Source organism: Neofelis nebulosa, chromosome 5, assembly GCF_028018385.1.
Source record: "Neofelis nebulosa isolate mNeoNeb1 chromosome 5, mNeoNeb1.pri, whole genome shotgun sequence".
NCBI lineage: Eukaryota > Metazoa > Chordata > Mammalia > Carnivora > Felidae > Neofelis > Neofelis nebulosa.
This window is the reverse complement of record NC_080786.1, coordinates 111,756,776-111,782,943: the sequence shown is the minus strand read 5'-3', so window position 1 is coordinate 111,782,943 and position 26,168 is coordinate 111,756,776. Positions and strand designations below refer to the sequence as shown.

At 36.0% G+C, this 26,168-nt stretch overlaps 2 protein-coding genes and 1 long non-coding RNA gene across 5 annotated transcripts in view; 1 reads left to right on the top strand and 2 right to left on the bottom strand.

The window, feature by feature from the left end:
* CMSS1 (cms1 ribosomal small subunit homolog) overlaps positions 1–26,168 on the top strand; it is a 383,233-nt gene that overhangs the window by 75,891 nt on the left and 281,174 nt on the right. The window lies entirely within an intron of this gene.
* The window catches only part of FILIP1L (filamin A interacting protein 1 like), a 304,022-nt gene that overhangs the window by 69,986 nt on the left and 207,868 nt on the right, over positions 1–26,168 (bottom strand). The window lies entirely within an intron of this gene.
* LOC131512640 (uncharacterized) lies at positions 7,450–13,850 on the bottom strand. The gene is made up of 3 exons (XR_009262217.1): positions 13,654–13,850; positions 8,348–8,482; positions 7,450–7,737 (listed from the first exon to the last, which is right to left on the bottom strand). It is a non-coding gene; the product is annotated as an uncharacterized LOC131512640 (long non-coding RNA).

Below are 26,168 nucleotides of genomic sequence, written 5' to 3'. Positions count from 1 at the left end.
TGAAGAACATTATATCTCTAATTTTAGGGTTAATGTAATGGTTCACGAACTTTGAGGATATGGTGTTAGTGCTACTTAAGAATCTCAGTTATATGGAGCGCCTGGGGTGGCTCAGTTGGTTGAGCGCCCGACTCTTGATTTTGGCTCAGGTCATGATCTCACATGGGATCTTCATAGGATTTAGCCCCTCATGGGGCTCTGCACTGTTAGTGTGGAGCCTACTTGGGATTCTCTCTCCCTCCCTCTCTCTCTCTCTCTCTCTGCCCTTCCCCCATGTGCACACACACACTCTCTCTCTGTCAAAACAAATAAACATAAAAAAAGAATCTTAGCTATAAGTAATGATGAAATTAATCATTATGCTGACCTACTAGCTCATGTTTCATATATACAGTTCTGACTTAGAAGTTCATGTAATAGCTTACTTATTTGCATTCTCCCCAGACTGTTCTTGCTCTTAATTCACATATCATTCCTTTAGCCTGAGAAAATGGAAATTAGTTTTAGAATAGAATCAAAGTAGTAACAAATCTGAAGAGATTCAATGGAAAGAAATGTTATTAAGTGTTCTGCTGGCAATTTTTTACTGAATTTGCTAAAGCCTAAACTTTCTAGTTGGAAGAAACAAGTCACCTGCCTAAGGTTGTTTACTGGGATGTTACCATATTTTATTGTCAGATCATGGCTTTTTTTGATGTGATTTGGTGACTAAATTTGTTGTAAATATCACAGAAACCATTATTTCTGTTCACTTGTTTTTATTCATCACCTTTGTTCAGTAATTAGATAAATGTGAGTGTGTGTATGTGTGTACAAGTGTTTGTTACATTACGTGTGTGTGTGTGTGCGCCTTAGAACTGTATTGCAGTTGCTTTATCTTCAACTAGGAGTTGGGCGAATGAGGTCCTGAAGATGATTTTCAAGAGGGAATGACTTGAACATTTTTAACAATAGGGTGAATAGGTGTACAGCCCTCAGCTCTTTGTGTCTCTTGACTTGGTCAGCTTTCATAACAACAAAGCCTGCAGGCTGTTCCCAAAGAAGAAGTGTAGGGCTGCAATAGTGACTGTGGCCTAGAACTGGCAATGCCTTGCTTAGATGAATGCAGGATCTGTGTATCTGTTCTCTCAGGGTGTTCCTATGAGGAAATCTGGGGACTATCAGGACTCATCTTTTGCTTTCACTTATCTCCATCTCCAGTAACGATATTTTGGAATCTAGGTATTTTTGAATTTATTAATCTTCAAAACTAAGATGAGTTTGGTAAACTCAAAAATACTGTACATTTTGTAGAATTTCAAGCCTTCTCTCAATCTAAGACTAGATCTTAGCTTTCTAAGGTATGAGGTTTTAGGATTTTTTTTCTATCATAATAGACATTTAAGAATTATGTAGTTTGTTTGATGAAAGCAGATAGCCAATTCTTTTAGTGAAATTATCAGAGTTGGCTGTCTGTACAGTAACCGCCAACTGCTTTAATCTCTATGTGGAATCCTTTACTCTTTATAGATAACTGATTTATACTTAAATAGAAGTAGAGTTCTGTGATAATTGAAAATGATTTTTATTTACCAACAGCCCTTTATAGAATACATAGATACTTTAAAATAAAATTAGATTTCACCACCAACCCCAAAGGCATTTTGAAGGTAAAAATTCTGACTCCCTCTTTGCACAATCCATAAATGTTTCTATTAACTTCTTTATAGCTTTCTTTTTATTGAAGCTGGGTGACTAGACATTCAGCATTCATTTATTAAGTACCTACTACATTAAATGAGACATATTTGATGGGAAGAAAGCCATTTAACATAGAACCAGCATATAATGGTCTTAAGTAAACTTAGTTCCTTTCCTCTCTGTAGTTATATTCAAAGTTTTGTGCTATATGGTTGAAAATAAGGGGACAGATCCCATGCTTCAAGGAATTTATACCTCGGGTTGGTTGGAGAGGTGTTAATATGGGAGAGGAGATAGCTGGTTAAAAACTAAGTGAATTATACAAAGTGCATAAAGTACCCTTTCCATGCAGAAGAAGAAATTCTACATCTGGAAAGCTATGAGAGAAGGTGGCACTTAACAGTTGAGGTAAAGTTCTGCCCCATTTGCTCCTCTGTTGTGGATGCTAAGTAAGTACAGTCAAGAAGGAACTAGTCTGGTGTCAGGTCTGAATAGGGCATGGAGATGGGGGCAGTGGGGTCTGGCAGATTTTCACAGGTCACATTACTCTTGTGTGTTGGTGTCCTGTTCTCATTCCATGAATAACCATTTCTTGTTATTTGTTTTTTATGCTTTTAAAGTCTGTTGCTTATGGTTTCTTTTGCTCATGGAAGAAACGTGATAATGCTGAATTTAGATAGATCTTAGGGCAATTTACATTCTTCCAGCAAAAAGTGAATACCATACTTTAAATCTTCAGAATGTAGGAGGTTCCCCCATTTTGCAAAAAGACTTTCATTTGTAAAATATTTCCCCAGAGAAACAGTGTTACTAAGTAGAGAGTTGAATCCTACACTAGCACATGGAAGCTTACTAAATCCATAATAAAGCCAAAAATCTGTATTTAGGTAGCTGCAGTGGTATGGTGATATTGTAGAACAGTAATATCATAGCTCACAAGATTTATACATACTGTGACTATTACAGCATGCAGGGGAGAACAATATTTGTGCAAATGTGTAGAGTTTAAACTGTATTTTAAACTCTAATGTGTAGCTAACTTTTTGTAAACTAGCCGGGAGCCTATGTTTTACATAAAACATGATATTTATTAGCAAATGTGTTCCAGGTTCCCACTTTGGATTCCAGGTGAATACCTCCCTGCCATATCCATGGCAGCCCTTGGCCAACTAGCCTGAAGAAAATTAAGTAGCTCTGCAAATACTCTTGCCCTCCAGGTGTCATCCTTTTGAGCAGAATGTGGGCTGGCTTTTTATAGAGAGGTAACATTCACAAGTCAGGTGTTCATAACCCAGAGAATGCCTATATGTATTTTATGTGGCCAGAAGGGTTAAACTTAATATATTTTATTCTTAATTCTTCCAGGTTCAAGCATGACAGCATGATCTTTTAGGCAACTTGCAGTTACCCATGTTCATGACTGGAAAAGCTGAAAACATTCCCCTTTAAATAAAGGATGAATCATAATTCAAGTAGCTTTGCAGTTGGCTTTATAGATTTAGTGAGCTATTGCTCAGCAGTTTTTTGTTTTGTTTTGTTTTGTTTTTTAATGTATCCTGCAACATGATTGGTAATATTTGTGGGTTCTTCAAAATACTCTATTTCCTTCCTGCTCATGGACAAGAGCTTATATTTGGGGCCATCTCCTTTTCCAGAAGAGGCCAAGATCCTGGTAGTGTCTGCCAGGTATAGTTTAAGGAATTTAGTTCAACAATAACATAATATTCATGGCAATATTTCTTGACCTATGGTTGGGTTTGAGTAAGCCAAAAGAGGATAATCAGTGCAGAATGAAGTAAGCATTTGTTTTTTGTTAGTATATAACAAAATATATAATATAGTATAACACCAGACTTCCACATTTTATCTCCGTAAATCTCTTTCATCTTTGGTGGGAAACCCCTTCCTCTTAACTAATCTCCATGGTCTTTACTTGACACAGGGCAATCAATCCCCAAGCAACCTGAGCCCATTGAACAGGTGCCTTTTTAAAAGAATGTGGTTAAATGTTGGGTAAACTCTAGCAGTGATTGCTAGAAAAGGAAAGAATGCTGATATTTGCTGAAGGTTTAACAAAGGAGCCTCTCACCTATGTTTGACAAAGCTTTAAGCTTTAAGATAGGCTTTTTGTAGAGGAGGCATGCGGCTCAGTAGAAGAGAGAACCATTTGCTTCTATAGTAAATTGTTGCAGTTCCATATTCTAAACCATGAGTCACAGATGTCTTTATGATTACACATCCCTCCCAGCGTATGAGAAATACACTTTAGAGAACAGGAAGTTAAGAGAAAACAGAAGTGTGAATAACTGCTAATGGTGCTCTCTCTGGCTCCGTTCCGTCTGCCATTTCATCATACATAAAGGGTAGTTCAGAGATTCTTTCCTGGCAAATAAGTGGCAACATATGTTTGAAACAGTGAATGGAAACTATAGGGAGAAAATGACAGGCATATGGCAATAGGAAGGCAAGGGAAAATTTGTTGCCCTAATGTTAGCCACATAATTGGTATGCTCTTCTATAGAAGGGCTGTTTTACTTTAAAAAGTCTGCATGCCCCATTAGTACAGCATTTCTGTGTGTGGAATGTATATATTTTCTAGGTTTGTTTTGTTTTTTTCATGAATGGCTGTCACATTAAGCTATTGAAACTCCATACAGAGGTCTTGAGAGAAAGGTTCTCAAAGGGGGAAGACAGAATCTAGTCAGGAAATAGGACCCTTTATTAAAGTAGTAAAAACAAAAAGTGGGGAAGCACTTAAGAACAATTACTTTGAAGGGCAAAGAACAGAGAAATGGGCCCCAAATTTTGTCTTCAAGCATGCTTGTCTTTTAAAAAATTCTACATTGGCAATGTTTATGATTCACTTGTTGCCATAGCAAGTAAACCCTTGCAATGTGTTAAGATTCCATAAGTTACCTTAAAGGGCACAGGTTTGATGTTTTGTTACACATTGTGAAAGCACAGCAATTTACTTTGAAAAAATAATTTTCTTAACAGAAAATATCAATGGATGCTAAAGGCCCTGAAGCCCATTTCCAGTTGTATGTCATACAAGGCTAATAGTTAGGAAATGTGTTTTCAGCCTTTAAAACTTTATCATGGCTTAGTGTTATATTGGAGACAAGTGTTGGAAAGAAACATAATTTGTTTCTCAGAACAAATTTTTGTTTTGTTCTGTTTGCTGAGAAATGATTATGACAATATCATTAGTATTTGTGTTTCTAAGATTTAGTTAACTAATAAGATTTTTGTTGTTCAGATTGTGGGGAAAAAATCAATTGGTGTTATTGATTTGGGACTTGACAATGAATAATGGTAGCATGAACATTAATGGACTTATTAATTGATGACTTATTAATATGTATATATCTGCAAATATGATTTAAACATGTGTCAATCCTGTAAAACCCAACTATTCTGTATCTTGTCTCACAATATCCTGCTTTATTATGATTGGCATAATTGGCATGCTTTTTTATGTCTGGTCTCATGCTTTAAAAATGGATACCTAAAAAGTTAAGCTAAACAAAATTGTTTCATTTGTAGTCAGAAATGTCTATATACTATACTACATAGTATAAATTTCTATATATACTATACAGTTGACCCTTGAACAAGGCAAGGGTTAGGGCACCTGCCTGCACAGTCAAAAATCCACATATAACTTTTGACTCCCCCCAAATTTAACTACTAATAGTCTACTGTTGATGGGAAGCCTTATCGGTAACATAAACATTGATTAACACATACTGTTTATGTTATGTGTATTATATACTGCATTCTTACAGTAAAGCTAGAAAAGAAAGTGTTACTAAAAAAATCATGGAGTCGACTGGCTGGTTTAGTCAGTGGAATGTGCTACTCCTGATCTCAGGGTTGTAAGTTTGAGCCCCACATTGGGTGTAGAAATTACTTAAGAATAAAATCTTTAAAAACGAAAGAGAGAAAATCATAAAGAAGAGAAAATATATTTTCAGTACCATACTGTATTTATTGGGAAAAATATCCACATATAAGTGGACCTCCGCAGTTTAAACACAAGTTGTTCAAGGGTCAACAGTATATATACATGTAAGATAAAGCAGGACATGGCAGAATGAAGACATGATAAAGTTTTATATCCTGCCCACTACCAATTTTTGTACTACTCACAAGCTAAGAATGGTTTTTACGTTTTTAAATAGTTGAAAAATGTCAAAATAGTGAAAATTACCTGAAATTTAAATTTTAAGTGTCTGTAAAGTTTAATTGGAACACAGCCACATCCATTTGTTTACATATTATCTGTAATATGTGGGCTACATTCCTGCTATAACAGCAGAATTGAGTAGTTGCAGCAAGACTATCTGGCCTGCAAAACCTAAAATATTTACCACCTGGCCCTTTGTGAAAAAGTTTGCTGACCACTATTCTATACCTTTTTACAGTGTAAAACAAAGTGGACAAAAGGCAACCACATGTTTACTTTTATATATCTCCACTAATTTGTGTTCATTTGTCTGAACCAAATTTTGATTTTCTGTACTTTTTAAAAAATCTTGAATAATTTATAATATCTGAAGATTAATATTATCGCCAAGACAGTGGATACCTTTTGATGGAGTACTAAAATGATATGCTATATTTGAGGGAAAATCTAAATAGAGAAGATAGGAAGACAAAATTTTGTTACTGAGACTGATGGGAGGTGATGAGGTTCTAAACTGGTGATATTTAGTTTTCTATTTTCTTGTCATATCACCTTCTCTTATTCTATCTTGCCCAGAAGGAGGATATCCAGGATGAGTGTTGAGGATTATGGGATTGTAAGAGAGCCCCCACCTCCTCCATTATGTGTCAGATTTTTTTGCTTAAGTGCATATGGCAAAACATACCACCATGAAAATATCTAGTGCTCATGACTAAGTGAAGTTTTCCTTGAACCTAATCACCTTGAATAATTGAGGACTGACTGTATTAAGAAAAGATATCCTACCTCCAGTATGGATTCCTCATATTAATATTTGATTTAATATTCTGTTTTCTTTTTTTTTATTTCTTGAATTAGCCATCAAAACGTATTTCTAAATAGACTTAGTCTAATTTATCAGACTCTCAAAAAGTCTTGGTTTAAATGTTGCTTATTTGAGAGTTTAGATGTGATACATTATTATTATTTTGTTGCATATTTAAACATTTTAAAAAGATTATTAAGAAAAAGAAGCTGTATTCCCATATTAGATAGCATTATTTTTTGAGGTGTGTTGTGGGTATATGGAATGAAAAATATTACAAATCTGTTATTTCACATGGAATTACACAATGCCTGGGGGCTATGTTTGCTCTGATTCTTTATGTCTAATCTTATCTTTTTCCAAAATCTTTCCTTTTAAAAATGAAAACCTAGAAAGGTCAGCTAACAAAATTTTTCTTTTGTAGTGATAAATTAATAACAGATGGACTTTTGACATGCATACACTCATACATAAAAATCTATGTACATTTTTCACATCATCCTAGTAGTTTTTTTATTTTAATGTGTTTTTGTCTATCACACAAGAATATCAGAAAAAGGTACAATTAAATGAGATATATTCCATGAAGAGTGAGTCTGAGGCTTTGAGTCTGAAACTCTCATAGAAGTTAGGTACATTTAAAGCTACTCTGTTGTAAGATGAGTTAATATTAAAAAGGATCAGAATTCTGTTGGTATTTCAAATCACTTGAAAAAGGCTGAACACACATAAAGAAAAAAATATAATCAATTTCTCTTTTTATTTAGGGCCTTAGAGACAGCTACAGTAGATGTGCTTTGATTATATTAGATGGCGATATTATGTGTGCATTTATTTAGAGGAACTTGGTTTTTTCCATCTGAAAATAGCAATTTAAGAGAAAGTAGTGGGACACCCGGGTGGCTCAAGTCGTTTAAGCGTCTGACTGCGGCTCAGGTCATGATCTCACTGCTTGTCGGTTTGAGCCCGGTGTTGGGCTCTGTGCTGACAGTTTGGAGCTTGGAACCTGCTGCAGATGCTGTGTCTCCTCTCTCTCTACCCCTCTCTTGCTTGCGCTCTTTCTCTTTCAAAAGTAAATAAACATTTAAAAAGAGAGAGAAACTAGTTTCTGGTGTTCGTTGATCTTTATTTTGTAGCATATAAAAAGTCTGTTCAATTTTATTTTGAACATAACATTTGATTATAGTTTTCAAAAGAAGATTGCTAGCTTCTGGTACCAAATTAGTACACTTTGTAGGTGTTTTGGACAGTTTTTACCGTGATACATCCCTTTAGCTTTAATGAGCATTACTGATGCCCTAGTGTTAAAAATGGAGATCACATATTTTAAGATCATACAGGAAATATTCCATCTAATTCTTTCTACAAAGAAGTTGTCCGTGAATTATGTTGACTGTATAACTAAAATAATTAGAAGTTGTTACATATAAAGTGTTCAGGTATTTGTGGAATCTGTGTGGTAGCTGTTGTGATTACTGCTGTTGCTTCTTTTCTAGCAATTTCCCAGTCCCTATTGTATTCCTCAACGAAATATTTCTAAGATAAAGTGTGAGGAATAACACTAAAGGTGCACTGTTCCTGCACCTGAAATTCCTGAAATTGTTCCTGAAATTGCTACAATGGACAATTTGTACTCCTACTTCCATCTTGAGTGTGACTCCACTCTGGCCCACCTTCAAGGCATGTTTCCTCAGTGCACGTTAACATCCCAGGGATGATAAGCAAGGCTCTGGAGTCAGACTCCCTGCTTGGGTCTTGAGCTCTCCATTCACCAGTTACGTAATCTCTCTGTGCCTTTGTTTCCTCATCTATAAAATAGGGATAATGGGAGTAAGTACCTTGCTCATTTAGTTGTTGTGAGTATTAAATGAGTTGTGGCCTGGAAGTACTTAAAGAAGCACTTATACATACTAAAAATTCAACTACTTAGCTCTTATTATACATTCCTAAGATGCCATCTATGGTGTCCTGTTTGTATTGGATCTTCGAAACTCTCTAACTCCATAGTCAGAATCAAATTGACATTATTTTAGCATGAAAACTTTTTGGAAATTTAGGATGTAACACCCATCTAGAACAGTGTTGGCACACAGGAGGTACTCCGTAAATATTCAAAGAATTAATGAATTAAAAAATTAAAAATATTATACCCATATAATGGTGATATCATTCTTAAAATTCCTGACTAAATACTCAAATCAAAGCCATTCAATTCTTAGATTTAGGAGAGATCACTTAATTCGAATCTGTGTTAATGAGGTATGAAAAACAAAGATGGTGATGATGAGGATATTAATAACAGCAAATATATACTTGGCATTTACTGTGAGTGAAATACTATTCTAAACACTTTATATGTATATAGATTAATTCATTTAATCTTTACAGCAACCTATAAGATAGGTACTACTGTTATCCCCATTGAATAGATGAAGAACTTAAGTCTGAGAGTTTATAAATAACCAGGATTCAAACCCAGGAAGTTTGGCTCCAGAATCTATGCTCTTAACTCTTTGTGATAAACAAGCTATAATTTCATTACAGTTATTTAGTCCAACCTTGTTTTCCCTACTTAATGTTCATCAAAACAACCATACAGTACCAAAAGTGCTAATCACTGCCTATCCCTCCCTCTTTCTGCTCTCCCGCACAAGTCTAAAGCATTGGTACTCAAACTGGGCTGCACCCAGGGAGGCTCCCAGTACTTTTGATGCTTAGGTCTTAGAGATTCTGGCTTAATTGGTGCACGCTGGATATCAGAATTTTTAAAAGCTCTCCTGGTGATTCTAATATACTCAGCACAGTTTTAGTCCATTTGTCTAAACGAAAATGAAATTGGTGTGAGCCCTAGAGCACTCCTGAGGGGTTAGGACATGAAAATAGTAGGCTCTGGATCCTTGAGCATCCAGGAGTTGAAATTCAAGCCAGTTTGCATTGTTTCTTGTTGAGAATTGTTTCCTTTGCATGCAAGAAATATTGATTGGAAATACCAGGTGATAGTGGATTCAGAATTCACCCAGGGATTAAATTGTATATATTATTCTTTTAATTTGTTATTTTTAAAAAATCAAGTAGGTTGGTTTAGCATCCGACTCTTGATTTTGGCTCAGGTCATCATCTCACAGTTCTTGAGATCAAGCCCTGTGCTGGCCTCCGCGCTGACAGCATGAAGCCTGCTTGGGATTCTCTCTGCCCTGTGCATACGCACTCTCTCTGTCTCTCTCTGTCACTCTCAGAATAAATGCACATTTTTTTTTTTTAATCAAGTAAGTTTTAGCATTGTTATAGTCTTGGGGCCCTACATGGCTATTGAAAATTTGGAGAAGCAAAATGGCTACAAGCAGGAATAGGGTAGTGCCTTCCTTTAGGGTTACCGGTTTATTGCTCCAATGAGAAGAGTAGCCTGACTTTACTAAACTGTTTAGGAAAATTGGTATTTATTTCAAATGTTTATGGTTTATCATCTCAGAAGATTAATGCCAAATCCTCAAAAATGTAGTGACGAGCGATGACTCATTTTAGCTCATGTCAAAACAATGCGCTTTTGTAATTTGCCTGTCTCTGGGGAAGCTATTAAACACTAAACAAAATGCCTCAGAATGAAATTGATTGAGTGTTTTAAATTATGTACTTTTGCTTGGCTATTAGCCAGAAGTTCTTTGGGAAAACTCACTACACATCAAGACCTGTGAATTGTGCTGACAATGATACTACATAGTTTATGCTGCTTCAGTACCAGCGGTGTGTATTGTAAAGTTAAATAGTCAAACAAAGCTCAGTCTTTTTGATAAACAATTTGTGTTAACTCTACTCTCCGCCAAGTGATTTTTTCTTTGTTCAACTCTGGACAGGATATAGCTAATGGAAAAGATATTTTTGTCTGCATTATCTTGTTGATAAATAGCACAGATTCCAACAAGCTAAAGAATAGTTATTATATAAATGTATTTTAAGATTTATACATTTGTTTCCTTGTAAGCACAACCATATATCTTGTCCCCAGTAGAGCTCACCATAGTGTTTTGCATGTAGCAGATACACAAACTTTGTGTGTTATTGATAATAATGATACCAACAAATAAAACATAAACAGTAGCGTATAATTCCCTATGGTCTGTCAGTACTGTATGAAGTCTTTTAAAAATCAGTGTTGGGGTGCCTGGGCAATTTCAGTTCAAGTCATGATCTCATGGTCCATGGGTTCGAGCCCTGCATCTATGCTAACAGTACAGAACCTGCTACAGGTCCTCTGTCTCCCTCTCTCTCTCTGCTCCTCCCCTGCTAATGCGTGTGCACACGCTCTGTCTCTTTCTGTCTCAAAAATAAGCATTTTCAAAAGCTCAACTACATTTTATTTTTCAGGAACAAAATACTTAAATGACTGGCTTGCTTTCAGTAACATCCTAAGTAATGAGGGTATTTACAATGTTAGGCTATATATATATATTTTAGATTGGATATTGTTAAGAAACACCTTTATCAGTATAATGAACTCTTAGTAGTAGTAACCAAAACATTCATAGTACCATCTGATGCTTTTTGAGTAGGCAGGTGGGGACATGGTCTCCTGGCAACCAAAAGTATGGGGCCGCTTAAGACCATTTGTATCACATCTGGGAAAGAATAGGTGCTCAGTAGATACTTGTTGAATTGATGTTCTACTCATACTCATCTCTTATTCTACAAGAATCAATTTCTTCAGATGCGGTTCCATGAAAGAACATGGAAAAAGGTAATGAAAATTAAATGACTTCAGAGTGATTCTGTAACACGGTGATAGATATCATCCCTAATGAAGTTATCCTGATACATAAGTATCTAGCTTTCAGCCTGTTTTGAGATGGAAAATGGTGTGAAGAATGGTAATTCAAGTTGGATTTGAAAACTATAGTTCAGGGGTATCTGGGTGACATAATTGGTTAAGCATCCAATTCTTGATCTCTGCTCAGGTCATGATTTCATGGTTCATGAGACTGCGCCTGGCATCAGTCTGCTTGGGGTTCTCTCTCTCCCTCTCTCTCTCTGCCCCTCCCCTATTTGCATGCACACACTCTCTCAAAATAAAAAAATAAACCTAAAAATTATTTCTAAAAAAAATAATATATAGGATAAACTGGTCAAACTGCTGCATTCTGTTTATCTTCCTGCCCATATCTAGCTCTTGCCATTAAGCATGTTATTTATCTTCCCCAGCCTCAGCTCCTTCATCTGTTAAGTGCTGCTAATAGTAGGACCTATTTTGTAGTGATGTTATGAAAATTAAGGATTAGGTGAAAAGCACTTAAAATAGTAGCTGGCATATAGTAAACACTCTGTGTGTGTGTGTGTGTGTGTGTGTGTGTGTGTGTGTGTGTGTGTGTATTTACACATGTGCATGTTTTAAAGCATTTGAAATATTGTTTGGGTGGGCCATAAAAGAAATAGGTTTAGAAGAATTTGATAGACTTATGGAAGAAATCCAAAATTGGCTATGAAGGGTAACTTATCTTTTAGGGTTTCATCTTCATAGGCCCCAGCATGGCTTCCTTGGCTGCCACTCTCAGGGACAGGGACCCTGGTTTGATTGGATCAGTGACCTGACCCAAAAAAGTATTTGTTTCTGTTTTTACTAAGATGCTTCACACAGAAAACTATGCAATGCTGCTTTCTTATTTCCCAGGCTGAAACAATGAAATGATAGAACTATAGTCCCCTGCTGCTTCATTTGCTTGTATTAATTTGTCCTAAATGAAAAACTCTTCATTTGGTAATAGAAAAGGATGGCTTCAAGTAATAGAAACAAGCCTAAGCTAATTAAGTTAAGCAAGATCTTCAGCCAGGAAAAGTAACTACTGAGATATGCATCTTGTTTTTCTAAGCAAATGCTCCTACTTTAGAATCTGAGTGGGCCTTAATTCATTTACCTTGTTTGAATTGCCCACTTTTCATACAACCACTTTACATTTCTGGCAGCAGTGAGTGTGCTGAATGTTTTTGTTATTGTTGCTCTTAGTGATAAGTGTGTCGTTTTTATTCTCACTATAAACAAAGGTCTGTAAGGACCATAGACTAGATTGTTTCACCATTGCAATGTGGTTATTTTGTTATTTCCATCATTTGCTAGTATTTTGTTCCTAATCTTGGAGTAGATCTTTCAGTAGTGACAGAGAAAAACTGCTTTGCAATCAAATATTTATAACTACTTTAAGTAGTAGAACCTGCCTAGTAAAAATGTATTCCGTTTCTAGGGGCGCCTGGGTGGCGCAGTCGGTTAAGCGTCCGACTTCAGCCAGGTCACGATCTCGCGGTCCGTGAGTTCGAGCCCCGCGTCAGGCTCTGGGCTGATGGCTCGGAGCCTGGAGCCTGTCCGATTCTGTGTCTCCCTCTCTCTCTGCCCCTCCCCCGTTCATGCTCTGTCTCTCTCTGTCCCAAAAAAATAAATAAAAAACGTTGAAAAAAAAATTTAAAAAAAAAAAAAAAAAAAAAAAAAAAAAAATGTATTCCGTTTCTATATCAGGGCAGTTTTTTTGGCATTGTTTTTTCAATGAACAAATTAAAATAGAATCTTTAAAAAGATATTTAACATGCTCCTTTAAAATAGGATATCCCATTAACATGAGGTCAAAGAGCCTCCCAAACATTATTTTTTGTTAGTTTGACATCTTTCTGTTACAACCTTGGAAGCCTAAAGGTTTTTCTTACTTTTCTTTTGCATTTTTTTTTTCTGTCTTTATGGCTGCTCATTGCTTCTCAGTCAACCTGAAATTCAGGCTTATTTTAAGTCCCATCACTGTCTGTAATGACTACCTCCTCCTTGCCTCCCATGCCCACTTGTCTTCTTTGGAACTTGGTAGTACTCATCCTCTTGTTATTCTAGTGTCCTCTGTCTCAGTTGGCTCATTTCCCTCCATTTCATTGTTTCTACAAGTGACCACCCTCTCTCTTCCCTCTCAGTCTCTGACAAGCTTCTTGAAAGAATACTATCATACTCAGTACTCACCACCCTCTTTGGATCCTTGAAATCTGGTTTCATCACCTGCCATTCTGATGGAATTGTTACTTCAGAGGTCATTGGTGACTTCATCATCAGATCCAACAGGCTATATTCTATTATACTTCATCCTTTAGCTTCCTCTGTGACTTCATTATCCCACTTAACACAGCTACCTGCTTACTCACCCCTTGAAATTTTCTCTTTGGTTTCCAAGACACTGAACTCTCCCAAATTCTGTTTCTATATCGTATTCTGCTTCTTTTCTAATTTCCTTGATAGCTTATTCTCCTTTTCTCATTCTCTAAATATAAACCTTTGCCCAGACAATCCAGCCCTTTGCTTTCTATACTACTTCCTCCTTGGCACTCTAATCTATTCCTACAGTTTCAACTTTCCTCTCTACGCTACAATTCCACATCTTTATCGTTAGCCACTGCTTGCCTGACTTCTCTCTAGCCTGTGCAGTTACTTCTAAATGTCTCACCATTTTCTCAAGCACAGCATTCCAAAGCTGCCTCTCCCAGTCTTTTAATTGCTGTTATTAGGACCAATCTTCTTGTCACCCAGACTTTTAAGAGTTATTATTTTTTAAGAGTTATTATTTTAACCACTCTGACTGGCGTGAGGTGATATCTGAGTGTGGTTTTGATTTGTATTTCCCTGATGAGGAGCGACGTTGAGCATCCTTTCATGTGCCTGTTGGCCATCCGGATGTCTTCTTTAGAGAAGTGTCTATTCATGTTTTCTGCCCATTTCTTCACTGGGTTATCTGTTTTTCGGGTGTGGAGTTTGGGAGGGGAGGGTGGGTGATGGGTATTGAGGAGGGCACCTTTTGGGATGAGCACTGGGTGTTGTATGGAAACCAATTTGACAATAAACTTCATATATTGAAAAAACAAAACAAAAAAAAAAAGAGTTATTATTTTAAGACTTATTGAGTCCGGTCGTTTATACCTTTTGCATCTTCAGATTGTGTAACATACCTCATTTTACAGCTTCTAAACATTATCTTTCCATTTTTCTCTTTTATTGAGATATAATTTATATTTAGTAATGTGCACAAACATTAAGTATACACATTGATGAGTTTTTACATAGGTATATACCTGTGTAAACTCTATCCAGACCAGAATATAGAATGTGTCCAACTTCTCAGCAGACTTCCTGTGTGCCACCTTCCAATTGGTAACTACTTTCTTCCCAGGAGGCAACTACCATTTTGACCTCTATTACCATAGATTAATTATGTCTGTTTTGAACTTCATCTGAATGGATTCTCATATTAATGGAAATTCAACTTCAGATAAATGGAATTTTATATTGCTATCAGAAATATAGGCAAGTTCCACTTGGTCCACTTACTCATCAACACCTGATATTCTCCTCTTAGTTTTAGCCCTTTTGGTAGGGTTGTAGTGGTATCTCATTATAGTTTTAATTTGCTTTTGTCTGATGATTAATAAATAATATTGAACTTTCTTTTCAGATGCTTATTTGGATATCCTCTTTCATAAAATATCTCTTAATTCTTTTCCTTTTTTATATTGGACTGTCAGTCATTTTTTTTTTAATTGATTTAGAGTTCTTTATATATCCTGAGTGTCAGTCTTTTGTTGGTTATACATATGCAGATATCTTCTCCATATCTGTGGCTTGCCTTTTCATCTGATTATCGTTGTATTTTTGATTAACAGAAGTTATTAATTTTAATAAGGTACAGTTTATTAATCTTTCATGCTTGTTGCTTTTTCTATCCTTTTCAAGAAATCTTTACCTTCTTCAAGATTATGAAGATAAACTAAGGCTTGGAGAGGTTAAGTGGTTGGCACTAAGGTTGTGAAAGGCTGTTGGTTGTCTTTAAAATGTCAGTTGGCTCTTTCTTCCTGGACATATATGGCTGTTCAGCCAGTCATTTCTAGCTTGCCCTGTATTGGGAAGTGGCTATGTTGAGTTTGGATTGGATCAATGGAATATAAATAGAAGAGATGGTAATCTTCAACTTGAAAGCAAGATACCTTTCATGTATTTTACCCTTCCCTCCACCCTCTTCACCACCACCTGCCCCCTAGTGTACTGTAACATACACATAATAGGGTTGCAGCTCTGATCATGTAGATGAAGACAACATTCTGGATGGTCCCTTGGAACAGAACTCATTTACATTTATTTAAATAATACTTAAAATTATTTCAATAAAAAGGTAGCTCAAATGCTACCTTTTCCTTCAAGCTATTCCTGATCCCCTAATTAGTATTCACCTTTTTTTCCCACTGCCTGAATGTTTTCTGCCCCTGAGGACAGGGAACATTTTTTGGTCTACTGCTTTGCACATGATAGGTACTGGGTAAGCATTTTGAAATAAATTAATAATAAATTAATAAATAAACTAGATGATAAGTTAATTTTTCAGAAGCTTAAACTGCATTTTTAATATTAAGAACTGTTGATCTAGTCATGCGTGAATGTAGCTTGAGAAGTTCTATTTCCACATTGGTTCTGTGCCTTCTCTGCAGTGAGGTTCTGACTAAGCAGTTCTGAATCAGCAGATTTACTGTGCTGTATCACTTTCATCTTCTGTAACACAGCTCATGCACCTGGGTATCTTGGTCCTAATTGCTGACATAGTGTGACCATGACCTCATTTAACCTTTCAACATACAGGTCCTTTTGACTGCTATATAGTGAGAAGAGGCTCACATGGAAAAAGCGATGCTGTTTTCTATTTGAAGCAAATGATTTGACTTAGACAACTATGTGACAACTGGCCTCACTCGGGTTCTCTTGGCATCTTAAAAGAACATTTGAACCATATTTGAGATGCCGTTGTGTTCCTACCTTCAAATGCTACATTTGGAGATTCTGATTCAGTATGTTTGGGATTGGGGCCAGAAATCTGCATTTTTAAATAGTTCCCTGGCAACTCTAATGATAACTTACTTAATTTGGGAAATCAGTGGAAAAGTATCAAGAGCTCAGATTCAAGAGTCCTAATTCTTCTCTATAGTTACTATCAATAACTTTGGGAAAGTTACATAGTATCTTCAAGGTTCGGTTTGATTATCTGAATATTATGCGGACCGTAACAGTACCTACTTTAAAAGAATGTCATGAGAATTAAATGAGATCATCCATTTGATATGCTTAGTACAGTGTTTTATAGTAAACATTCAGGTAAAATGGTAAAACATTCAGGTAACTATCATTGCTAATATTATTACTAATTATCAAATTCTCTATAAGAGATCTTTCTTTGTATTGTTTTTGTTTAGAATGTACAAAATAGAATCTACTGTCTCTACAAAGAAAGGATTCATGTTGTGTGTGGGTGTGTGTGATCGTTCTCTTAATGAGTTCTTTGTTTTAGGTGTTTAATTAAAATTCTGTGTGGGATTACTCTGACCCCACTTCCTTTTCCTTAATAATTTACCGTGTAGCCATTATATGCTTTTTTTTTTTTTTTCATTTGAGGGACTGTTACTCCGTGTTTGTACCTGTGAGTGCTGGGAGGGTATTACAAAGAGGTGCTTACCTGAAATGTTAAGAACTGAATGTTCTATTGCAGCATTTCTCAAACAATTAGATAGTTAAAATGTCATAATTTAGGGACTGGAATTGAGGCTGTGGGTAAGACAAATGCTGAGAACCACCTTTCAAGTTCTGGTCTCTTATTAAAATTTTTTTGTGTGCTTCAGTGTCAGAGAATGGAACTGAGGTAATCTGAGCTAGGATTTGGTAGTGCCACCAACAAAGTAAACTGAGTTTTGATGTGTGTTGTGTTTCATGTATTCAAGGAAGAGTGATGTGGAATCCTTGGGGCAGGAGGGAGGAACTGGGAATAGGGAGAGTCATGGTATCCCAAAGGTTTTAGAGCCACTCCCTTGTACCTCAGTTATTTGTTATGAATTTACTCCAAAAGGTAACAGTAAATAATGAAAAGTTAAATTTTGGAGCAGAAATACTCTTTCATGACAGGGGCAAGATTTCTTTTAGGTAAAGCAGAAACTCTTTAAAAACTGTCTAACAGGCCCAGAGAATGGGTGGATTCACTTGAAGAGTCTTCTTTGCATAAAGAAGTAATACTATCACTAAGAATAGGGTGTCAAAAAAAGACCTTTGCCTCCATGTGTTGTATGCCTTTCATCTGCATGGATTGAAAAGTCCATAATACTGTAAATTTTAGTTAGCTCTTATAATAACTTATAGCTGCTATCAGTTCTACTTAATTTGAATAACTCTGACTTGTATTTTGCCACAATTTGATTATATTTGCATTCCACTGACTATTGAATTCTCAAATTGCTTAGAAAGTAGGGGATGAGAGTCAATGGTCTACAAGTTTAACACTTCAGTGAGCCCTTCACAGTCAGAGTTCATTTATCTTTATCAACAAAGAGCTGTCCTCATCTGACCGGAATGGATGAGAAATTTCAGTTCTTGGGGCAAGAAGAGTATTTAGAGCTGAAATTTCAATTAGAAATAAGGTTGACTAGTTAACAGTTAAGGGCTTCATTTTGGGGTCAGGTTACCCTCTTTGCTCTTTCAGGTATTAGACATTCTTAGTTATTCAGAACTCATGGAGTTCTTACATAGAGTTGGTTTACATACAATTTCTACTCTTTGACTCATATGAACCTAAATCTTCTCTAAAAACCTGTATGGATTTCAGAGGCTTAGAGAGGATTAAAAAGGTATAAAATTTTAAATAACTTCATCCAGTGAGCATGTTTACCTAAATGTGTCATCAAACTTCTCAGTTTTCTGGTTAGAAAACCGGTTTGGGACAGGCTGACTCACACTGTGGACTGATAGAATGCAAACACATTCAGAATTCTCCTGGCGAGACTAATGCAACAAAAACAGAGTTCTGTGAGCTTTTAGAGGTGAAGTGTTTCATTTCTCTAATAAATCTTCCTATCACTGAGAGCTTTCAAAATAAACACATGTCTTCACAGTTGTTAGGTACTGTGAGGTGGCATAGGCCTACTACTATATCCAATACCCTGTGCCACTGTCAGTCAGTTGACTTTGAACTTAGGTCTTCTTCCCTAATTTGTCTATTTACTTTTTTATTGAAGTATAATTAACATACAATGTTATATTAGTTTCAGGTGTACAACATAGTGTTTTAACTTTTGTATACATTGCAAAATGGTAACTTTAATAAATCTAGTTACCGCCCATCACAGTACAAAGTTAATACAATATTATTGGCCATATTCCTCCATGCTGTATATTACATATGCATGATGTACTTACTTTATAACTGGGAGTTCATACTTCTTGATCCCCGTCATCCATTTACCCTCCAATCCTTGACCATCAGTCTGTTCTCTATATCTATGACTCTGTGTTTTGTTTTGTTTGTTTTGTGTTTTGGATTCCACGTGTAAATGGACTCAAGTGGTATTGGTCTTTCTCTGTCTGACTTACTTCACTTAGCATAATACCCTCAAGGTCCATCCATGTCGTCACAAATGGCACCCCTTCCAACTCTTAAAGGAAATAATTGTTAAAGATAATCTGGGAAATATTGGTAATTAGCCCTTGGGTTGATAAAGGTAATGCTCTACAATTCTAGATATTATCCCCATATGTAAATAAACATTTTATTGGGTTTGCATTTCACTTTTGATCCTTAGATCTCAAATTCTTTGCCCAAATAGTTATTCACATTCTTTTCAATTAGCCCTTGTGCAAGGAAGGTAGATAGCAAGAATATTTCTGTCCATTTTGAAGATTAAAACATCAGTACAGAACTCAAGCTATTTTTTTTTTTTATCAATTTGCTCAGTACATTTGAAGGCAAATTCCAAAGATGTCCAAAGAGAGTGATATTCTCTAAGACTATGATACTCTGAAAGTAAAGTTTGCTGAGTAGCTCTTTTCAAGGACAAAGGGATGGAGATTGGAATGTCTTGGCAGAGTTGAGAGTACAGTCAAAATAAATAGACACTCCTGTTCCTTTCTCTTTTCCAGTTAGTTATATCTCATTGCCATTTGTTCACATGTTGCTGTAATTAACTAATTTTAGGCCAGGCAAAAGAGATTAGGTAGCATATTGCACACCCACACCTCCTTTTCTGGGATTTAGGATGGAATGAGTTTTTCCATTTACTCTAGCCAAATGAACACATACTTGTACAATCCCATTTTGCTATGAAATAAGTCTTTATCAGGAAATTGTACTTCTGTAGGTCTTATCCCCTATGGTGTTTTGCTTATAATAGTAGTTTTCTGGTTGTTGTTGTTATTGCTATTATTTATTATTATTATTATTATTATTATTATTATTATTATTATTATGCTTTTTCCAAATTTGACTCCAGACACACACCTAACACACTGCTTTGTGTATGCTATAGGTGCTCTGACAAATTCCCGATGGCAAGTTGTGATCTTTCTGCACAACACATTTCTCTTGGGCTCAAGATAAAGAGGAAGCCTGGGGTAGTGGCACACAGTCTGCACAGTCTAGCCCTAACCTACTCATCCTCGACAGGGACTTAATTCCACAAACTTGTCTTTTCATTCCTTTGTACTTATGGGTGCAATTTTCTGCCTAGAATAAACTTTCCCCTCTTCTCTGCCTGTTAAGAGTGTTACTCAGCCATCAAGCTAAAGCCCCCCTAGAGCTGGGATGCCTTCCCATTTCCTCCATGAAGAACTAATCAATCCATCTATGGGATCTGTGAGCACTCTGTATATGCTTCAGTTGCAGCCACATTTAATTGCTTCATGCTACTACTGTTTTCTACTGGGGCCTCAAAGACATGATCTGCATGTTATTCTTCCCGCCCCCCCACCGTTCTAAGTGTCATGCATAGTGTTAGGTTAAGTGGATGTTAGTGAGTGAATGAATGGATGACAGATAACCCCTTTTTTCTTTTTTCTCTTTCTCCTCCCCCCCCCCCCCCCCCCACAGATAATCATTTGCCTTTGATCATTTCCCCTTGGGATATACCCAGATGCCTATTTCTAAGTCCCTATCCTTTGGTTCCTGAGTATGAGCTGGCATTAAAGGATCTTTCTTTATAAAGTTTTAAGAAAAAAGCTAACCTATATCTCATGAGAAACATCCATTATCATTAATAGTTTTATCTTTCTTATGGCTGAACAAACTGAAAGGATACAACTTGACAGAGATTGTGTTGAATCTCTAGATCAATTTGGCAGATATTATTACCATTTGTACAATATTAAGTGTTTTGATCCATAAACATGGGATGTCTTGCCATTTATTAGGTCTTCTTTAATTTCTGTCAACGTTGTTTTGTAGGTTCCAAAGTGCAAGTCTTAAGCTTCTTTCGTTTAATTTATTCCCAAGTGTTTTTTTTCTTTTTGCTGCTATTATAAATGGAATTGTTTTCTTTTTTTTTTTTTAATGTTTTTATTTATTTTTGAAAGAGAGAGAGAGAGAGAGAGAGAGCAAGCTGGGGAGGGGCAGAGAGAGAGAGGGAGACAGAATCTGAAGCAGGCTCCAGGCTCTGAGCTGTCAGCACAGAGCTCAATGTGGGGCTTGAACTCAGGAACCATGAGATCATGACCTAAGCCAAAGTCGGACGCTTAACCGACTGAGCCACCCAGGCACCCCAGTGGAATTGTTTTCTTAATTTAATTTTTTGTTTGCTCATTGCTACTGTATAGAAATACCAATGATTTTGGTATATTGATCTTGTATACTGCAGCTATGCTGAGCTTATTTATTAGTTTTAGTAGATTTCTTAGGATCCAGTTATTATCATTAGTATTATCATTGTATTAGTTTAATTTCCAAAGCAAAAGATATGTGGAGATTGTTTATCTTTCCTAAAAGGCAAAGCATTGATTTTATTTTGTAGGATTGTACGTTAGCTATTTTATCTGTGCCTGGATCAAAGTTTTGTGATGATTTCATGTGCTACTTTAAATATTTATATCTTCTATCTTAATTTGATATTTTGAAGACGAACTTTATTTCATCTATTAACTACATTAGCATATCAAAATTACTATCTGTTGAGATCTATAGTCTTACTATAAAATTTAGAGTAGTTTAGAAAAGAAAAAAGTTATCTATATAATTTTCTCTGAAAGAAAAAAGTGGCCGTAGATGGACAGTAACTGGCAGGTTCATAATAATATACCTTTTATTTTGCTTTATTTCTGATTCTCTAGAAAATATCTGGTGGCAATATGGAGTTCATGGATGATGTCTTGTTCACCTCAATGGCAGTACCCTGTCCAAAATAAGCATCATCCCTTGTTTGGGGAAACATAAAGAAAGCATATGTCCTCTTTGCTTTTAGAATTGTGCTACTTTGATTCCTCAGGGGTCATTTTGTTCACTTCATCAAGCAACTGCTGCAGATAAGTATAAATTTCATTTGAACTGCAGGAACTGCTGCTCTTGGATCAAATCCCTGCTTCTGCTGCTTTTACAGCCCTGTTCTGCTAAGAGATCTGCAGGCCTCTGAGGAAGGTGCTAACAAGTACATGGGTGGGATCTATAAACCTGACTCTGGAAGTGTCTCAGTGCTGTCCGCCTCCTCCCATCGTCACTACAGTCTTCTGTGATGTCTTCAGGGTCTACATAAAGACTTCCTTCCTTGCAGGTTTTCGTTCCTCATTATGCAAAGAGCAAAAAACATAAAGTTACCAATGGCTAACTTATTTCTGAAAGAAAATTGGAATTAAGAGTCATCTGAAGTCATTGAAAGCCAATTCCCTGAACAATGTTTAATAGTTAAAAAAAAAAAAAAAAAAAAATATATATATATATATATATATATATATATGTAATCTAAAGCCTATAAATGGGCCTGGCTAAATGAACTGCATCTATAAAATGAAATAATATGTAGCCACTTAAAAAAAAGGTAGAAGAATATAGTATGGTCTCTTTCATGAATTGCTGATGTAGGCTTTACAATGATTTTTTTAGAAAAATGCACAGGAAGCTGTTAACTGTGGATTACTTTGGGGAGTAGGAAGTGAAATGAAAGGAAAGTTTTAATTTTCATTTTATACTTTTCTGTTCATTTAAATTTTCTGTTTTCAAGTGTTATTATTTGTTCACTTCTTTTTTTTTTAGTTATTTCAAACACTTATATAAAAGTAGAGATCATAGGATAATAAACCCCCATGTGTTCCTCATGCAGCTTCAATAATTATCAACTCTTAGCCAGTCTTGTTTCTTCTGTACCACCCTGCTGAAGGGTAGCAGAATATACCACTCCAAAATATTGCCTCTTTGGCATAAGGATTATTTTGAGTTAATTATTTTGAGAAACAGCAGATGCAGAAGTTCTGAAATTAAGAGTAGAGTTAACCTTTTGTAAGAGAAATTTACATTTATGGAGGAACTCTATTTGTAAGGGTATCTCCCTCTCAGTACCAGCAAGAGAAGGATGAGTAAATCACAAGAGAATCTTATCAGTGGAGAAGGCTCCAACTTCTGGTAACTTCCCATAACTAGCTGCCCCTCCCCCATCCCACCTGTCTTTCTTTTTTAGCTGATGATGGTATTTAAGGTGCTAGCTTAAGTCCTCTTGCAGAGTTACTCATTTTCCCTGGGTATTTCCCAGGGGTATACATGTATACATGTTAATAAAGAAAGCATATGTCCTCTTTGCTTTTACAATTGTGCTACTTTGATTCCTCAGGGGTCATTTTGTTCACTTCATCAAGCAACTGCTGCAGATAAGTATAAACTTCATTTGAACTGCAGGAACTGCTGCTCTTGGATCAAATCCCTGCTTCTGCTGCTACATGTTAGGTATACATGTTAATATGAGGTATACATGTTAATAAACTTCAGTTTTGTTTTTCTCTCTTTAATCTATCTTTCATTACAGGGGTCTCAGCCAAGAACGCAGAAGGATAGAGGGGAAATTACTTTTTCCTCCCCTTACTATGCTCCCCACTACATACACTATTCTGAAGCAAATTCCAAACATTCTATCATTTCTCTTAAAAATATTTTCAGACTATATTTCTGAAAGATAAGGATTTTTTAAAATATACATCACAACACCATTAATACATATTAGAAATAATTCCTTCATATTGTGAAATATTACAGTGTTCACATTTTCCTGTTTTTCTCCACCCCTTTCTATAGTGTCTTCAAGTCAAGATTCAAATAAGATCTTGCATTGCACTTTATGGAAATGCCTAAATTTCTTTTAACTTAGAAATTTCCCCTTGGTATTTTACCCTTGCACATTATTCACATTATTTATTAATGGAACTAGGTCACTTCTTACATGGAATTCTCACAGTATTGATTTTGCTGGTTACATCCCTGTGTTGTCATTTTATTGTGTTGGGTTTTTTTATATATATATTTACATACATTTGTATATATATATTTGATTTTGAAGAAATTTAATGTTTCTGTACTCATTCAGCAATGTAGAAAAGGTGGAAGGAAGTTCATATCTTTGGATCAATATAAAAACATTTAGAAGCACAAAGAAGAATAACATTTCTATTCTTGCCATCAAAGAGTAAGGGACCTTTAGGGAGAGGTCTCCACTAAAACCAACAGCTCCTTTGAAGTCCCTATAGCTGCTACTACCAATTACAGTGCTCATGTTAGTGACTATGCTTGAAGAGAGTTATACATTTACTTATCCTGTAAATACCAACTGGGCATTCTCTGTGAGGTGCTAGGGCTACAGAGATAAACAAAACAAGGTGTGTCTGCTCTTGTGGAGCTTACATACAAGTGTGTGAGTGTGGAAGAGAAGTGGGGAAGAGAAGACAAACAAGAAGCCATGATAAACAGGCTTGTTCATCTCGTCTGCACTTCCTAGTATTGTGTCCAGTGCTTATCCTCTTATTCAGTACACATCTTCTGTTACAGGGTCCAAAGAATATCTGTCCTCTTTGCTCGTCACACATATCCTGTTCTTCAGAGCTGGACTTCACCAGTCTGGCTTCTCCATTTCTGGATCAGCTATGTTGTAGGGCCTGTTTCCTCTTTACTGGTGATACTGAAATGATTATTCTGACTAGATGGACTTGCCCCTCACAGGTTTTCAAAATCTCCACCATTCCCTATTGCAAAGGTCCAGCCTGCTCCTCTCATTTACCTTACTCTGCTGGCCGCTGAAGGCATTTGAGGTTGAAGGCTGCCCCTGCCTTGCCCTTTTATGTTTCAGATATATTTTAGATGAAAATAATTATTAGTGAATGTAGCATCTATAAGGAAGTCTGAATGGGCTACCATCAATTTAATAAAAGCAGAATTTGAGCATTATTTCTGAAATATTTTGGAGTAAGGATTCATCTGAATTATCTGTTTGTATGTTTGTACTTCCCTCACATCCTCATCTTTGATATATATCTGAAGCACAAAGAAACTTACCAACTTTTTTTGGATCCTTTGCATGGTTCGGTGGGTTATGAGGACTAAGCCATGGTGCAAGAGAAATTTGTTATGAAACCACAAATCTCCTTGGATTCCTGAGGTTTCTTTCTGGAGCTGAAAGTGGGAACTAAGTGACTGTGCTACATGTTTCCCTAACAAACACAATAAAATCTGTCTGAAAAAATACAGGCCTATTTAAAGGAGACAGGGAAGCATGTTTCAGGATTAAACTCTTCCAGTTTAGAATTCACTTCCTGCCATCCAGAGGTTTTTTGGGATGAAGTTTTATCTGATTTGCTCTGCTTTGTTATTATTGAGGCATGACTCACTTAGAATTCAACACACATGAACATTAAGGAGTGATTTTTTTTTTCTTCTAACATTTTTGTTATTCTGTGCCTCTTACTTTGTTTGTTGATAAGAATTTTAGCCTTCAAAGCAGTGGTGAGAACAAGCCACTGAATTCTTCTGCATGAAGGAGCCACGGGAGTTCTCCATCTGTGTCTCCGCAAATAAACACATAAAAAGACCATTCATTTAATCTAAATCTGTCCTAACAGCTCAGTGCAATCATGTTTGAGAGTATGGCTATAGAACAACTGGTATGTTCTTGAGATGTTTAGCTTGAGTTTTGATTAGTCAACAAATCTATTTGGAAAAGGAGTAATTTGACATAAAGCAAATGACAGATGTGCTCCACAGGGAAATGTTTGTTTTCTTTTTAATTACCATTTATATTGAGTGCTCACTGTTGACACCACTGGTAAATATTCAATTTTGAGATCTCTGATATCTTTGAAGGATATGTTCACTAACTAGTGTTGTGGCAGCCACATGTGATTCTCTTTTTCCTGTATTTTTCCTTTAGTATATGTATTCCAGTGTTTATTATGGCATCACATGCCTTGAATGTCATTGTTACTCAAAACAAAACAAAAAAAAATGCATGATATAAAGTGACAAAAGTGTAAATTGGAAATTACTTATTTTTAAGAAAACACATACTCATCCTCCTAAATTCTGCTAACGTGTTTGTTCTGAAACATCTTCTGAAGATATACAAATGACCAGTTCTCCAGGCATCTCAGATATTTTAAGCTGCTACTGGGAAATTCATTGAAATAAATGGGAAAATTCTGTGGGCATAAATGTATGTGCACGATAAATA